Source organism: Haliaeetus albicilla, chromosome 1 (assembly GCF_947461875.1).
Source record: "Haliaeetus albicilla chromosome 1, bHalAlb1.1, whole genome shotgun sequence".
Lineage (NCBI taxonomy): Eukaryota > Metazoa > Chordata > Aves > Accipitriformes > Accipitridae > Haliaeetus > Haliaeetus albicilla.
The window spans coordinates 5,940,345-5,958,092 of NC_091483.1; the positions used below are offsets into that span (position 1 = coordinate 5,940,345).

Below are 17,748 nucleotides of genomic sequence, written 5' to 3' on the forward strand. Positions count from 1 at the left end.
GTAGTCTGCCTCTTTTTTGCATCAAAGATAGCAATTCTGTCCTTGTTTATTTTAAAAGAACTCAGTAAGCTTTTTTATTACTATTCTTTTAGGTGCAGGGATGATTTTATGACATTTTGCTTCTGAAACAGAATTTCTTCTTCCAATATGTATATAATTTGAGACATGGTTCAAACTTTGCCCTTTTCCAAGGTGTCTGCATGCATGATTAATGGTGGTACTGACTGCATATTCTTGGTGATCTGTGATAATTGATACAATACATATGCACATATAAGCTTCAAGATGAATTATGTTAAGTAAAATTGATGATTCATGTGTTAAATAGCTATAACATATTTTGGTTAAACTTGAAATAAGCATGCTTTTCAACTACGCCTCACCGGACTCAGAAATCACATTTATATAAATGGATTACTGTTGAAAAATTAAACATTTTTAAAATCAGTGCACACTAAAATTTGAATCATGTGCAATGCTCCAACACCCCCTGACCTTTTTTGAAAAGAAACTAACTGCAGATATATACTGCCAAAACCTAGTAAATTGCATATTTTCAGCTGTAAAGTAGAATAAAGCTGTCATTAATGAAAACTTAGAAACAAGATAGTCGTATTTTAGACTTACTTTTGAAATGAATATACTGGGGGGAAGATAGAAATGGACTTCTTGAACAGTTACCTATAAATAATAATTATAAAAGGATGATGCATATCTGCATAAGTGTTTAATATTGTCACTGTTATTTTTCATATTGTGTGGTCCTTAAGAGGACTAATTAATTTTCTTAGAAATCTGTCTAGCTTTACTTAAGATCCAGACTATTCATTGAGTCATCAGGAACTCAAATGTTCTCTAATTTCTCACTTTTTTAAAAAATGTACCACTGATGACCTTAAAAGAAGTGATAATAATGTCTTGAGGTATTATACTCCTAAATGAGATGTATCAAATTCATGTCTTTGAGAAAATACATTGGTTTTTTGTCTTTGAGAAAAACTGAGGCTTTTTAAGTTAGTCTGCATCAGCTGTCAATACACAAATTATGTACAAATTGGACAAATGTAGAAATGATTACTTTTTGTGATGTACGTTTTCTGGTTTGGGAAAGAATCTACATTTCAGCAATAAACATTAGGAGAGAAGTGAAGGAAGCAGGAGCTGATTTTGAAACATTATACTGGCTAGTTTACAACTTAACTCATAAATCATGATGTTTATGTTTGAAATAACCCTGTGTTGCACACTGAGTTCAGCACTAGCAAGAAATAGTAGTGTTTCTGACTTTCCAAGGTCACTTAAAAAAGGCCAAAATTAGATGTGTAAGCTAAGCTATAGATAAAGAAGGACTAAGATATTTTAATTTATTTTGGCATAATAGAAACAAGGCACTGTAATAAAGTGTTATCCTCCTAGAATCAATGATCGCCGTTTTCTATGAAAGTTTTATGGCTGCTTTGGCTTTTATTGGACTGAAGTAACCAGAGAGCGTTATTCTCTGACAACATTTTATTCTATAATTATTTATATCTGTTCTCTCTCAGGCAAAATGGGAGTCCTTGAAAGTAATCGGTGCAAAGGAGAGCAGTGGATCAGTTCTTGCATGCCTGTATATTAAATAGATGTGCCACAAGAGTAAGTGTTTGTAGAGTACACAACGGGAGTACGTTTTCTAAGGTTGCACTGGCTCCTAGTTAGGCAGATTCCCTTGAAATTGATACTCTGATCTGGTAGAGGGCAAAAGTTGGATTTAGAGTGGCTAGAAAATACCCACAATTTGGAAGCCTTCCTGAATCTTTTGCTGAAAAGACTCTGATGTGAAAGTACCGTGTTGCAATTTTCCTCTCTGCTCTCACGCAATACTTCTTTTTTCACTCCAGCAATACAATGGTCACTAGTTTTTGGTGATACCATATAGCTCTCAAACCTGACTTTCTGTTTACAGAGTTGTAAGCAGTTCATGCACTCTCACAGTGGGATTTCACAGGTTATTTATGTCTCAGAATGTGTTACGTGCCCAATCTCAGGGAAGGTATGATAAGTTAACACTGCAAACAGTTCCAAAAAGGCTACTAGACTTACTGAAACCACAGTCCTATACTCTGGAGGAAAACCAACAGTCCTCCTAATTGCTGGGCAGACATAGCAAGGGAGTTTATCACCTTACTCAGGTGGATATATTTGTGCAAAGGCACTCTGAAAACCAATTGGCATTTGTAAGTCAGTAACTGGTCTCTCTAGCCACATTTTTAAGAGATCTGGAATAAGACTGGGTGGAGGAGGAAAGGCAGGGAGGATTTACTGATTATTTTTAAGTTGTCTCAAGCCTTCTATTCACCACGTGCTATATGGGTACAAGAAAAAGGCAGGTCTGATAGTAACTCTCTGATCTGGTCTTAGTGACATCCACACCTTTGGGAGGACCAGCCTGAGCAGGGAGACAGTATTTCTTCCTTTTCCATGTATTGTCGATAGCTGTGATCCTGGATCATCATTTCTACACCAAAGCAACCTGAAGAGTGAGAAGGGTAACTGCAAGGAAGAGAGGGAGAAAGAAAAACAACCAAAACAAACCAGAAGCAAGAAAGCCTTGCCTTGTGATCTGTGCTACCTGAACATTGTATATCATGCTGAATTGCTTTTAAAAATCTTGTAAGTGTGAAAAATATTTGTGTTGTCCTTTTCAGGTTTTCTCAATTTTATTGTAAAGCTCTTTGAATTACTTTTTTAAGGGTTAGAGATTTTTATCATGTTAACTTTTTATTATTATTATTGTTGTTGTTGTTGTTGTTGTTGTTGTTGTTTGTTGTTATTTAGCTTGACGTAAAGTTGGAGACAAAACACTATCCTGGCTACAGGTAAAGACCAGTGGAAGGAAGTGCCAAGAATGGTAAGTAAATCTAAAATGGCAGTCTTTATGTATGGGTCATGTTGTAAGACTTGAGGGAGAGTCCACATGGTTGTGAAGCTCAGTCATGGAATATGAGCTATCATAACTAATGGAGTCATTAGTGTCTGAAGACATCCAAAAGGTTCCTCTATCTGCTGGGACATGAGGGTTTTTGGAAAGTGAATTAGACCATTAAACCCAGCAACTTTCTCTTTCTCCCTGGAAGTAATGGGTGCTGATTGGATTTCAAGCTGATGAAAGCGCACTCATGTTTCCGTTCGTGCAGGATTGTACATAATGGGTTATCTGAGGTATCGTCTAGACAACATTGAAACTTAAAGGTTTTGTGATCACACTGCACAGAATAAGCTCCTTTTTCTTTCTCTGTGTTTCATGCACTGCACGTTCAGCTACCAACACTCACACTTTTACACAGCCATCTACATTTTGGAAGTTGCCTTTTAGAAAGAACATTAGCTTTCTTCAACAGAAAGTGAGACAGCAGCAAAAGTGAGAACATATGAGGTCCGATACCAAGCTGCAGCATTTAGGGAATAAACTAGGAATGGGCATGCTGTTAAAATTTCTTTCAGTTGAAGGAGCTTTGGATTTGGTTGATGGCAAAGAATAAGAGTAGTTTCCACAATGCAACTAGACAGAAGAAAGGAGTATGTCTGCATTCTCCTTAAACTACAAGGAGATACTGATTCCTCCCAGTGGCATTCTTTAGTGCAAATGGGGGTGCTGGATCTACCAGCTTCTACTCCAAAGGTGATTCAGAAAATCTCTGAAGAAAGAAAAAGAAAGGTAGAATATAATGTATGGTAAGTTTTATAGGACTTTATTTTATTTTTCCAGATATGGAGATCTATGAACAAAGGATTGTACCTTTGCTGACTGTTGTGCATGATACAGAAGTCCTGGAAAAAATACTTGGTAATTTTCAGTATGTAACATTCACAGACTAACTAGAGGGGCCTTTTTTCGTCTTGCTTTAAACCCAGTGAATATTCATCAGCAATGTTCAAGCAAAGCAAGTAAAATCTAGTTTACTTCATACTACACATACTATATATTATACTATCAATGTTAGGTCCGCTTGTCCAAAAGATAACATTAGCTCAGAGAAAGATGGTGGAATATACAATATACCTGTTGACTACTGACTTAATGAACTGTACTCTCAGGACAGCAGTAACTTTTCTTTTGCTGCTGTCAATCTTTTATTTTCTCATTTCCAAGAACAAGCAGAGAATGCGTATTCCCACAGAATGTGGAACATATGTCAGGATCTTGATGAAGTGGAGGGGTTGTGTGAAAGGCAGGCCAGTGTGAAAATACAAAAATGTTCTCTTTCCCTGAATTATCCTTGTTTTCACCTCTGCCAAGCAAGTTAATAAATAATTGGATATATTTTTATATATATTGGAGAGAGAGAGAGATATATATAATAAATATAGTTAACAGCATGAAAGAGGATCTAATTAAGTGCCTGGATTTGAATTAATGTTGCAACAAAGGTATATTCCATGATATGGTTAAAAGTTATTTCATAAATTCCATTCATTTCAATTATAATCAGGTCAATGTTGCTAAAGTTTAGCTTGCAACTGAAGTAACAGAACTGATTAATGACTGTTATTGTGAATTTCCATAACAAGTGGAGAACAGGGTCCTGAAATGTCATACCAACGTAGCCTGAAAAATGTATTTTTAAAATTCCTTATGAACATCGGAGTCTGAGTAAAAGTCAAGTATTTAATCACCTAAAATTAGTGCAGTCTGTGATGTTTGTTGTCATTCCCTAGATTTGCTTCAAAAGATCACTTTTGAGAATTACTTGGCAAGGCCATGTTTATTCCTCCTTTAAATGCAGCTTTGCTTCTGCTAGTTAAGATTAGCCAGCACTGAACTGCATGCAGGCGAAAGTCAAAGGGGCTCTAAAAGAAGGAATGGTTCTTCATTATAAGTATATAGAGCGCAGTTTGGAAAAGGACATCACTAGTATCAGAATCCAGTACATTTGGACAGGTTCGCCAAAACCTAATGCAATAGACTAATGACTAATTCATTCTTTTTTGATAACCAAGTTATATTTTTATTTTTCTAAAATGGCTAGAGAAGGAGGGGAAACATGGCCCTGTGAGAAAATGAAGAGTACCAACCTGTGACTGGTATCATACATGGAATGAAGAAATTGCAAGTTGCTTAAAAGGAACATTTTGGGAGAGTGAACTGAATGTCAATAAAGAAATACTTCATCTATCATCATCTGTTTTTCTTCTAAAAAAACCCCAACCTTCAAAGCTCTGAATATTGGCAAAACTTCAAGGCCAAGCGTGTAACTAGTAATGTCTTACCTTTGGGCAACTCTCTTAATTCTTCCTCTGACAGCATACCTGTTTTATAGTGATTGGTTCCAGTTTTATTTGGGTTTTCATTAGCAGATTTCATTACATTTTATCACTCCGGATGGAGTGAATATAGTTAGTGTTGATAAAGAGCATATTGGAGCTTTTTGGTCGGTGTTGTTTATCTTTACCAAATTGTTTAGGCTCTCAAGTAATTGCTAAGCAATCTCTTAGCAAGACCTATTCCTAATACGCTTAAATAATTGATCTCTTATTACTGTGTAGCTATGGAGGATTTGAAAATTAATCATCTCCATTCTGTTTGGACAGCAGAAGAAAGTATCTGCAGTTAATAAATGTTAACCTCCACAAAGAAGGGTTTGCAGAGTTACAGGGGGAGTGCACAGCCCTGGCCTTCAGCCCAGATGACTTCAGCAGCTCACAACCTTTTGTCTTTAAACATGATTTCTTTGAGTTTTTTAATGCCACTAGATTTTTTTTTCCCTTCTCTTTGAAAGGAAAAAGGCTAAATGATTAATTTTGCTTTCGACATCAGATGTGAAAGTCTGCTTGGAAACCCCCCTGCGTAGAATGGCAGCACGAGAAGAACAAGATGTGCCTGGTTTGTGTCAGGAGGAACATGCCGTGCTGCTTCCACTCCCACCGCTCTCCTCAGCCTCCCAGAGGCCCAGCCACCCAGTCATTAACAGGAGAGTCATTAAACGTTTTAGCATGTGCGTATGCCAAGATCCAATAGCTATCCCCAGATAATGAGCAAGTTTCGATGAAACGGAACCCTTTCTGGTTCCTGTCCTTTCTTTCCAATCACCTTCTTATTTCCATGCTCTGACTAAACTTGTGGGATGGTTATATTAAAATCAGTGGAAGATTTTCTGTACTACAGATTCAGCAGGCTGAGATCTCACTGACATCTGTTTCCTTCTCATCCATGCCAACAAAGACCAGCAGGAGGACTTGTACTAGAAGATGGTCCTTGAAGTCCAGCTAAAATCATGTCTTTCTCATATTAGTCACGGTTGTTTCTCAGAGGTACAGAGGAAAGCATTTCATGTAGCTTAATCCTAAATTCAGCTAAGTTAATAAATAATAACTGTTCTCATTGTCCTGTCTGCTTATACAGTAGACTTGGTAAATATACAGTGTCTTGCTAAAGACACAAGCTTGCCAGGTTGCCATTTCCTATACTTTAATTCCCATTTCATTACTCAAGCCTAGTAGATTCTGTTTAAGTAGAAGGTAACTGTTACCTGAATAAACATGAAGAAAACATCCAGTTCTGATTAAAGCAGAAAAATATGAAGAATCTATTACTTCCCATTGTAAATCTCCTGCAGTAGTTAAAATCTGAGTTAAAAGTATATATGCCTTCTTTCTAACTTGATTTTTTGTCTGGCTACAGATTCCAGCCTTATGTTATCTTTATCCCCAGGACTAAGACTCCTTTGGCACCTGGTGTTTTCCTCTTATGATTGTACATCTGTATTCCAGTCTTTAATTTTTTTACAAGCTGAACAGATCGGGTCCTTAGAGTCTAATCATTGTATGGCACTTTCTCCAGTTCCTGAATAGGAGCTGAGGCTTTTTTGCACACCTTCTCCAGTTTTTCAGTGGACTATGAGAAATGCGGACATCAAATGTAAATACAATATTCCAGTATTAGTTTCACTCAAGCTATATAATCACCTCCTGAGAAGAAAGGAGTACTCCTCTGCCTCTAATGAATTGCATGTCCTTTGTGGCTCTCAAATTGAATTAAGGTTTCTCACCACTCCAGCCATTCTACCGGTCCGCCTTCATTCCTTGCTACATGTGTTCTGTGCATCAGTCCATAGCTGGTTTCAGTAAAACATATTTTGTTGAAGAGGCTGAATTTCTATGATTCTATGAATTTTTCGTAATCTGCATCACTTTGCATTTGCCCTGTCCTCCTTGTATACTACTCCAGCAGCCTTTGTGTCACCTGCAAATTTTGTCTGCAGTCATTTTGCATGGGCTGGACCCAGCACTGCTTCTCGTGAAAGCACCATCTTTTAATGATGACTTCTCATTGACAGCTACATTGGAGGCCTATCAGGTAGCCATTGCTAATGCAATTTGGTGTATGCTCTGCTTGTACCATCAGAGTTATTTGAACCTGTTGATTGCTTGGTTCAAGTAGCAAAACAGTTTGGCATCCAGGAGTCATGAAAGCCTAAATTTCGTGTGGTGGAAGGTAGCTGTAATGTTCAAACTCTGCCCTGCAGGCTGCACTGAGCCTAGAGCATCCCCTGCTGCTTCAATCTTGGGATGGCACTCCCAGTCAAGGAGCCCAGGCAGGGAACTGGCTGTGTAGTTTGTGTTCATTCTTGTTGTTTTGTGTGAGGCAATCTTTCACTCCTTAGGTGTTGCTTATTCTTATACAGGGGGAAAAAAAAAATCAGGTTTGAAACTGTCCTGGAAAAAGGATTTGATGTTTTCTCACAGCAGTTCCATTCTTTGTCTTGACTTCTACAGCCATTTTCTAGAAGTCCCCTGTGCAAAAAGAAGAGGAAAATGTATAAAATAAAGAGGATACAGAATAAACTCTATAATTGTATTTTATACCCCGACATATACGAACAGCAGCCATGCCTATAATGTCCAATTCAGGAAAAATATGGATGCCTTCCTCTAAGGAGTAAATTTTCAAAAGTCACTTTTTCACATTTCATGAGTCCAGAGGGTAGGCACTGTTTAACTCACACTTATTTAAATCAGATATATTATATTTATTCAGATATAACCTTCAGGGTAGCATGCATAACTGAAGTGTTTTAATGGTTGCATTTTCCCAACAGAACATGTTGAAGATCATGTAGGTGAGTAATCAACACCATAAAATAGCTACCCCATTTCCATTGCTATGGACAAATCCTCATTCTGATTTTCTTGGTTCTCGGTGCGACATGCTGGTTTATCACCGTTGAATGGTGAAATTCACTCCATCTCACTGAAACACTACTGTGATATACATACCTAGTTATTTCTCCCACTGTTTTCCTTCACTGTGTACACTCCTGGTTTTGAGCAGTTTCTGTACATTTACTAAATCTACCCTCACAGTTTGCAGTGCAGGGCATTATAGAAAATAAGACATAGGTTGTTCCAAGGTGACAGAGGAAGTGACTGGCAAGGGGTGGCAGAAGCCCGGACGTCCTGAATTGGAGTCTAATGTTTAAACCATAAGGCCATCATTCCTGAAACACTTCATCAGGTGAGCTCTACTGGCGTTTTGTAGCAGCAGTGTTTAAATCGGTGTGCAGTAGTACCATGGTAGCCTCGTGATTGCCTGGTTTAGCTGCTGTGTACTGAGTTTGGAGATGAAGAGCAGATTTGGGTGTTCTCACCATTATCCCAATGGACTGGGGAGGTCAAGGTCCCATTCTGAAATCAGCTACTACCTGTGCCCACGGTTCGCTTGGGAGGAGCAGGGGTTAGGGAAACATTCAGGCTGACTTAATAATTTGCATCCTAAAATCTTTTGCTGCATCCGACAAGATGAGTAATATTTTCCCTTCAACGGTATCAAATATATTTGTAGAACTGTCTTCTAATTCCAGAATTTATTCAGTCTTTAATTGCCTAGTATATTATTTCCCCAAAGATCATTAATTTACTTTTTTTTCACCAAGTATTTTCTGAAAATATAAACAAAAATAGAGTTGCACTGCAAAGGCATCAGTGCTGCTGGAAAACATTAACAGCTTTAATATTGAAAATAGGGCAGGTCTGAGAGTTTGTAGTTACTGCAGTTTACAGGTCCAGGTGAATACTTAGTGGCTTAAATGGGCATTTTGTGAATTACTAAGGTAGACGTGACAGCAGTAAACCAAAATTGCAATTTGTTTATTACAGGGTAGGTAGATGGAAGAAAAACCGCCGTAGGTGTAATGTTACCAACACTCTTTTATTCCCAGAGGAAAAGACATGTCAGTGACTCTGTTCTGCATTGTTTCCTGAGATAGAAGACTTCCCAAGGTATGAAAGCATGTTTCTAGTGCTGTCATTGAGATTTATCCAATACTGTAACTGTGTCATATTATGGTTCCTTAGTGTATCCTAAAGAAACAAAGAAAAACTTACTTTTTATTGTCTATCAGATGTACTGCATTTATCCAACACTACTTCCACTGCAACATTTCAGTGGTATTTTAGGTATCCACCATTGATTATAACCGTGTTAGGTTTCTCCTGATTCACTCAGCCCTCAATCTCTCATTCTTTTATAGAATTTTATTAAGTCTTCTTTGACTTACTCTTCACTTGCAATTTTGATTTATTTTCATTAAGAGCAGTAATGCTGTTCATAATTCTGGATCTGTACTGGTCCTGTAAACATGTTAGTTTTTAAGCAATGCAGATATTTCCTGATCCGTAATACACAATAAACAGGTTACCCTGTGCAACTAGATGAAAGATTAAATTGATGTTTTTGTTAGCTAGTTGAAGCACAGGCTTTTGCTAAATTATCCAGAATGCCTTTGCCTGACCATCTGTTTCAAACGGAAATGAATCTTTGGCTTTAATTATAAATCTCTTATGGATATTATTTTTCTTTTCTTTTCTAACCCAATCTGCCCTTCTGGAGATTGCTTGAAATCTCCCTGTATTGTATGAAAGGTAGGTGGATTACAAGAGTGGCTGATAGTGTGATTTCATTTTTTTTATTCGCCTTCCCCTTAATGATTTTAAATCTATTTATGCACTTGCTGCAAGTTGAAGCAAAAATCTGTGTTACCAAACTGTGTTTACAAATTCGCTACAAGATACCATGTTATGAAGCAATCTAAGTACAAACATGTTAAACCATATGGAAAATCCACCCCAATCTTGCTAAATTGTTCCAATGTTTGATTGCCCAGATCACTAAAGGCATGCTCCCTCTTTCTAATAGTTTTTTTCTAATTTCATGGTCTAGCCCTCAGATCATATTATAATTCGTTATGTGTTCCCCATGAAGGTGTGCGTAGGTTGAGACTAAACACAAAAACCTCCTACTTCAGGTGCTGTTCTCCAACAAAGAATTACTCATGTCAGTGAGGATTTGTCATTAAAGTGCTTTGTAGATTTTTTTTTTTTTTTTTTCAAAGAAAGGGTGAAGTCATTCTTTTTATTTTAAATTAAATGCGGGTGAGGAGCAGGAAGTGGAGAGCTCTGGGCTGGGATGTCAGGGATGTCCTTACTATTGGTAAGATCCTCTCTGGAGTGCTTCGCTTTTGTCTTGTAAGGAGTGGGAAGGGGAACTCTCCTTCCCCTTCCTCTGATAAAGTGGCTTCCTTTTCATTCTTGTTGTCAGCAAACCATTCTCCTTTTGGTTTCTTCTAGCTGGGTTGGCCAACATGCCCTGCGCATCCAGCACATACTTTTCTCTTCCGCCTACCCAGTCTGAATCATAGTACTGTCCTAACTTGCATCCTCTGTGGTGCTGGGCTTTTTATGACCGAGAAAGAAAAGAAAAACAAACCGGGTTACTCTTCTTGGCACATTTTCCAGCTCCACTAGAGAACTTGGCCCTTGCTAGTCAGTAAGAAGACCTTGAGCAAGCAGAGGAATCTTTTTCCTGCCAAGCTGTCTTCCCGAGCAGAGGCCAACTTGTAGCGATGCAGTGTGGAGATGAGTCAGTGAGAAATGGACTTAGGTAAACACTGTTAACTGATATTACAGAAATTTCTGCAGTGTCTCCAGAGACAGCTGCATTTATTTCTTCATCCAAGAACCACTGAGATGGGGAGGTATTTGAACACTCCTAATTGAAATTCTAGCGTATGTGCTGGTCTTCTCCTCATAACTTTTACCCCTGCAGATTTCAGTTCCCATCCTTCCTCATCATCAGCTGTTGGTGCATGTCATCACGACGCAGGCCTGCACGTAGCACTGTTTGTGAAAAAGAAAGAGTTTAGCTCATTCTCTTCAAAAGTTTTCCAATTTAGAAGGGTGCCAGATTGCCTTTTTATCTTCTCAAAGGTCTTTTCTCTCCAGAATGACCAGAGTAACTTTTATCAAAACAGACTTTATTCAAATGGTTTTATAAAATCCTTAAGTTAAAAGCAATATATTTTTTTTAAATGAAGTTAAAAAGAAATTAAAATGAGAGGTATTTCTTGTTTCTTATAGCTAACTTGCATTCTACAGAAGTTGATCCAGACAAGGCATACATAGGATACTGGCATTAAATAAAGACCTTTAATTTTTAGGAGAGAAATTTCTCCATTATTCCCTCGTGGTCAGTTAGACTGTACTTGTTAGGCCCATTCTAAATGTACATTTTGTACCAGTATAATTTGTGGATGTGATTTTGCACCAGTGTCATTAAACCAATACATCTCCATGATCCCTTCTGCAGTGATGTAAAAGGTGTTTTATAGTAAAAATCCAATAGGTTATTTTTCCCTTTCCACACAGCATATAGATAGATATACCTATATGGGCTTCCTTTGGGGGCACAGATGTTATTCTCTTTGCCCTCATAGGGCAAATTGCCTTACTTTAAATTATGTTTGGTAGAAGGCAGAGAATCCTTCCTGTACCCTTTGAAAATGCTTGACCGTCACAACACTTCTCTATTACCTTTCAATTGTGCCAATCTGCCCATCTTGTAATTTCATACGGTGATTTGTGCAGTACTTCTCTCTGTTGCACACCACCCAGACCTTGGATGTCATGCCCCAAATTCTGTCATCTTAGCACTCACTGCCCCTGTTAAAGCAGCCCGTGGTTTTTTCCCTGTATGATTTTGCTCTCCTAAGTGCTTGTACTGAAAATGTATCTACACTAAATGTTTCAGACAGCTTTTATAGAAGTCCTGAGAAGGTTTAGCTGTTACTTTATAGAATGACAGAGGCAAATATCTTCACGGTCCTCCCTTCCCCCCTCCTTCATTTCTGTACTATATTCAGTGAGTGAAAATGATTCACTATGATTCATTCTCATTCCCTCCCAGGCTGTGTTCTTCGCTGAAAAGTACAATATTTCTTTTCATATTCTCCATGAATACTGTGGCTGTGACTTCTTTCTCCTGTGTTTCTCATAGAGAAGTTTAGCAGCAGCTCCTGTAAAGAATAGGCATCTGAGGAACATGAGAGAAAAGCTGGTATTATATCTGGAACCAACTTTCTGCACCTCCTGGAGAATAATATATCAGCTCTTGGCAAAAGGAAACATGCTCTGAGAATTGTTCAGCTGGACCTTAAACTTTCTGGGCTATGAAATGCACAATAATAGGATTAGAGAAGCAAGAGATGGAAGATATCTACAGCGTTCTCTTCATTTCTCTGCAAATGAAGGCTATGGCTTTACACGCTCAGCCTCTGCACAAAAATACATCGGCGACTGCACAGATATAATTGGCTTGTGTAAAGCAGGAAAGACATTGATGCTTCATCCAGTTCTTTATCTGTGTTTGAATGAAGACCTCCAAGCAACAAAAGCATTCATCTGGATTTTTATACCAGTAGATGACTGTTTAAAACATGTATTCTCAATCACTGTCTATGTGTATATTTAGTACAATAAAAGATGTTTAGGCACTAAGAGATAAGCCAAGAGACTTGCAAGCATTATCATATGATGTTAGCAAATTTACTCTCCCAGCAAGACAAATAGCTGTATTAAGCAATCTGACCCTGAAATTTGGGGACCTTTTCTTTTCCATTCATAACTTCTACTAAATCGATGGCTTCTGAGTGTTTAGTGCTAGCATTAGGCCCTCTCTACATGTATGGTCCTTAGGAAATGAAGCTTTGAATATTTGTTTCAGGTTCCAGCTGCTCTGCTTTGGGATGTGAGAAGTGTGCTCAGACTCATTAAACCTGCAGGGCTTGGAAGCTGTTCTCGTGGTTACACCACAGACAATATTGCATGTGAGACCCAAGTGCTGTAACTCTTTGGCATGAAGCACAGCTCATGCAAGAGTTCAGCAGCAGTTCCAGAGCTGACTCTAACACGTCTCCTTGTTTTTCAGCTGCTGACGAAAAGGTGCTTTTTAAAAAATGTCAGAAGTTGAACAGATGTCCTCGGAGAAGCTGAAGATGGAAATATTTCTCATGTGAGCAATTGAACACACACAGAACGGAGGCTGCTTTGGTAGGTTTCTCAAGAGACCAGCAACCTTTCCTACAGGTTGTGGGGAACAGAGCTGCCTTGCTGTTTTCTGCCTTGAGTTTTGTGGCTAAAACATGATACGGTGCCTGACATTGAATTCTTAAGCACATAGAGGATAAAGTCCTACAGGACTAAATTTCCCCAGGCTAAGAGGGGACAGTACTTCTTCAAAACATGGATAAGCCAGCTATGCTACTGTGCCATTTCAATTGCTTCCAACTATAAGCAGAGATCCAGAGGCTATTTGAAATCCATGAACTGTATGCTTACAGATTTTTTGTCTGAGACGTGTTGTGGTTTTACCCCAGGGAGCAACTAAGCACCACGCAGCTGCTCACTCACTGCCCCCCACGCAGTGGGATGGGGAGAGAATTGGGGAAAAAAAAAAGGTAAAACTCATGGGTTGAGATAAGAACAGTTTAGTAGAACAGAAAGGAAGAAACGAATAATGATAATAACAGCAATAATAAAATTGCAGTAATAATAAAAGGATTGGAATATACAAAACAAGTGATACACAATGCAATTGCTCGCCACCAGCTGACCAATGCCCAGTTAGTTCCCAAGCCACCCTCCCCAAGGCCAACTCCCCCCAGTTTATATACTGGGCATGACGTCACATAGTATGGAATATCCCTTTGGCCAGTTTGGGCCAGCTGCCCTGGCTGTGTCCCCTCCCAACTTCTTGTGCCCCTCCAGCCTTCTTGCTGTCTGGGCATGAGAAGCTGAAAAATTCTTGACTTATTATGAACACTACTTGGCAACAACTGAAAACATCAGTGTGTTATCAACATTCTTCTCATACTGAACCCAAAACATAACACTATACCAGCTACTAGAAAGAAAATTAACTCTATCCCAGCCAAAACCAGGATGCAGGTCAAGTTGCAGTTGCCATAGTAAATAGCACATAAAGTAGAAGCAACTTTAGTGCCACTGTTGACAGAAGGCTGGGACATCAGAAGGAAATATTAAGTAGGAAATTATTAGTTGGTGAAGGGAGGGAAAAAGAAGGAATCTTTTCCTTTAAGTTTGCTCATTTCTTGAATTTAACACAGCTAACTTGAAATACTCTATTTCTTTTTAACTTTGCTTCTCGTTTGCTTTTGCATTGCTTTCATCTAGAGTGTGAAATTCCAAGTCACTATGAAAAAGCTGCCTTAGGAATATTCTTGGCAATACTGCAAGCAGAAAGTACAGGAAACCTCACAAGAGAGTTTGTTCCAGCAACACTGCCATCCACGTTTCACAGCTGCAAGGACATTCAAAGCACATCTAAGCAACGCCTTTTCCCTTCTACAGAACCTTGCTGAGGTAGAAGTACCTGGGACCATAAAAGTTTAGTTAAGTTATGCCACAATCATGTCCCACCAAAATAAAGGGAAAAAAAATTAATCCATGAGACAAGTTTCACAAACCAAAAAGGGAGCATGATAGTATAACCTAGTCACTGCATGATGGTCTGGCCACCAGGCAGAGCAGGAAAACAAAGGGGAAAGATTATTAAGGGCAAACATTTCTCTGCTGTTTATTGTAGCCGTATTTGGCAAACGTTAGTAAGTGAAGAAGAGCCAGTGCAGTGATGCCTGTTGGAAAGAGGAAGGTAGCATTGTCTCTCCTGTTTGCCTCCAGTGCTGTTTTGTACCACCACATCTGTTCGAGCGAGCCAGTGAGGTTTTTTAGGATATGCTTTTGGTAACTGATCATAGGTTAAGTTTCTGAAAGCATGTTTAAGTAAAGAAAGAGAGTGTACACATTTATGGGGAGGTTAGTTAACCTTTCCAATGCTCTTACAGGTAGCCTAATTTAGCTGCTAAGCTTTACTGGACGGGTTTATTGGCTTCATCAGTGAATGAAATTAAGTGTATTACTGGCACAAGCTCTTAAATATCATCTTAAGCTCTATGCTCCATCTAAAAAGACTGTGAGATGGAAGGGGTCCTGACCACCCCGTTTTGTCCAGGAGATTATTCCTCCAGAGAAGCCACAATGGAGGAGACATAAGGCTGTATTGTGAAGACCTGACTGCCTCTTGAAGAGGCCAAGCCATGGTGACTTTGCCATTAAAATACAGAGGCCTTCAGTGCTGAAACTGCCTAAGAATTTAAAGGGAATAAATGCGATTCAGAACTTTATTAGCTGATTTCACCCTGTGTTTCAGTGCTGTCTTCCTTGAATGGCACAGAAACTCAGCTTTGGCTTGTATATACTGTGCTACAGTTTTCAAAGCTCCTCAGGGTGCCCCTAAGGGAAAGGTAATATAGCCAAAGATAGACTGAGAAGTATACTGGCATAATTGCTCTTCTGTTTGGTTTTAATCTCAGTTTCGCTTCAAGTTTGCAATATAACTAACACTTTTTAAGTTCATTACTTTTAGAATTAATTTGCTTTTAGGCAGTAGATGTGTTATTTATTTATTGGTATTATTAATTTTCTCAATTCTCTATTGGAATCAACAGATCTCTTTTTCTAATCCTGGCAACTGTAATAACCACATAACCCTGAACTTGCTATTTAAGCCACTTGTGTTCATTTAGGAAAAATCATCACAGAGGTCTTCTAGAGTTCCAAAAAATACCTGTATAGCAGTGCGATTGTGTATATGTGTAAACAGTGAGGCGTATCAGGAAATAGTTTATCAGTAATTTTATCAGTCATTTTTATGCAGAAGTCTGACTTATTATTTTCTAATATATAATACTGGAATAATACAGATTTCACTAGGCAAAAGACGTGCTGAGTAAAACTTCTGTGAAAATGCAAAGATTCGGCTCAATAAATTACAAAGCTCTACTACTAGCCAGAAAAATGCAGTAAATGGTCAAATCCTAGGCTGGTGAATTTATTGTAAGTGTAAACTCTTAAGTGCGAATGACTGTTGATGGGCTAAAGTCTAACTGGCGCAGGGTTCAGGAATTAAAAGCTGGCCTCAGCATTAAGAATAAATCACATCACATAGAAATACAATTTTGGTACAGTTCTGTTCCAGCTTCTGAGGATACAGCACCAACTCCAAAAAGGCATCCTGGAGCCTGTATTTTGTGATGCCTCAGCTCCAGTTCGATTCAGAGAGAAGTTAACTAATGGCATTTAATTATAGCTATGTCAAAGGCTTGTGTCAAACAGCGTAGGTAAGTCAAAACGGAATAAAAGTCAACTCATATGTTTCTGAGACAGTACTTCCAAATATATTAAACCTAAGAAAATATCTACATGTATTCTTAAGGTAATACAGGGCTAGGAGATACAATTTTCTTGCAACAAATGACTTTCAAACAGAAAACAGTAATCATGTAGAAGGGGAAAGCATTAACAAATACTTGATTGCACTAAATAATCCTCTTTAAAAATTTTCCTGATCGTCTTGACCTTTTCTTTTTCTCACTTAGCTGATCTGCATGTTATAAGTTACTAGTTGAATTGGGTGTAAAAACAAAAACAAGAAAACTCCAAGTCTTTCAGAATGACTTAAGTAAAAACAGATGACAGAAGATAGCTATGCTAGAATAACAGTATTCATTATTAAGGAAATAAATAATATATAGCAAGCTATATAGAGCACTGGGGAAAACACAGGGAAGAGGGAGTATACTTTTTTTCCAGTTGTTACATTATCTTCCAAAAAAACAGTCACACACACATACTATGCAGTAAAATTGACACAAGGAAAAAAATGGTCCCGTAAAAATTTCAATATTCAAAGAAAATTATTTCTTGTACACTGTGCGCGCGCACACACACACACACAAATCACCAACAGTCAACTTTTGTTGTTAATAGTAGCTTTCCTTACACTTTTTTAATAAAGAAGTATGACATCTTTGAGTTATGCCATATTGGTCAAACTGTTACAAAAAAAAAGGAATGTTCTAGGTAGTTATATTATATAGAACTGAACTGATACGGCAAGGACAATAAGTAAATCTATGCGTTAGGGTAAAAAAGTAAACATGCAATGTCTTTATGCCCTTCTCATATTCATTTAACTTCAAAACCAAATTCTGTTCTTTCTCCTGCAGTATCTGTGCCAGGTGCCTCAGGACAAGATGCAAGAGCCTACCTATAGCTTTCCATGCTGGCTCTTGCTGTAGTTTGCAACAGTAAATGTATTGGCCTAAATCACTGTACATGGCATTTAACATGATGAAAACTCAATAATCTCAATGTCTTTGTAAATGTCTAGTCCCTCCTTGTGAGTTTGCTAAGCTGTTGGATTTGGTGACTTCTGGTAGCGTTGAGTTCCACAGTTTAGTTACTATGGAGAAGTATTTTTGTGTCAGTCCTGGTTTTCACACCTTTAATTTAATTGAATATTATCTTGTTCCTGGGCAGTGAGATACAGAGACAGAAGCTTCTGACTCACCTCCT

General features: G+C 38.2%; 1 long non-coding RNA gene across 1 annotated transcript in view; it reads left to right on the forward strand.

Moving 5' to 3' along the window:
- The first annotated feature begins 2,919 nt into the window (after positions 1–2,919).
- The window catches only part of LOC138689692 (uncharacterized), a 45,214-nt gene continuing 30,385 nt past the window's right edge, over positions 2,920–17,748 (forward strand). Inside the window, exons 1-5 of the long non-coding RNA XR_011328596.1 lie at positions 2,920–3,836; positions 5,012–5,131; positions 5,798–8,494; positions 9,198–9,258; positions 13,241–13,362. This is a non-coding gene — a long non-coding RNA (uncharacterized lncRNA). The remainder of the gene's footprint in view (positions 3,837–5,011; positions 5,132–5,797; positions 8,495–9,197; positions 9,259–13,240; positions 13,363–17,748) is intronic.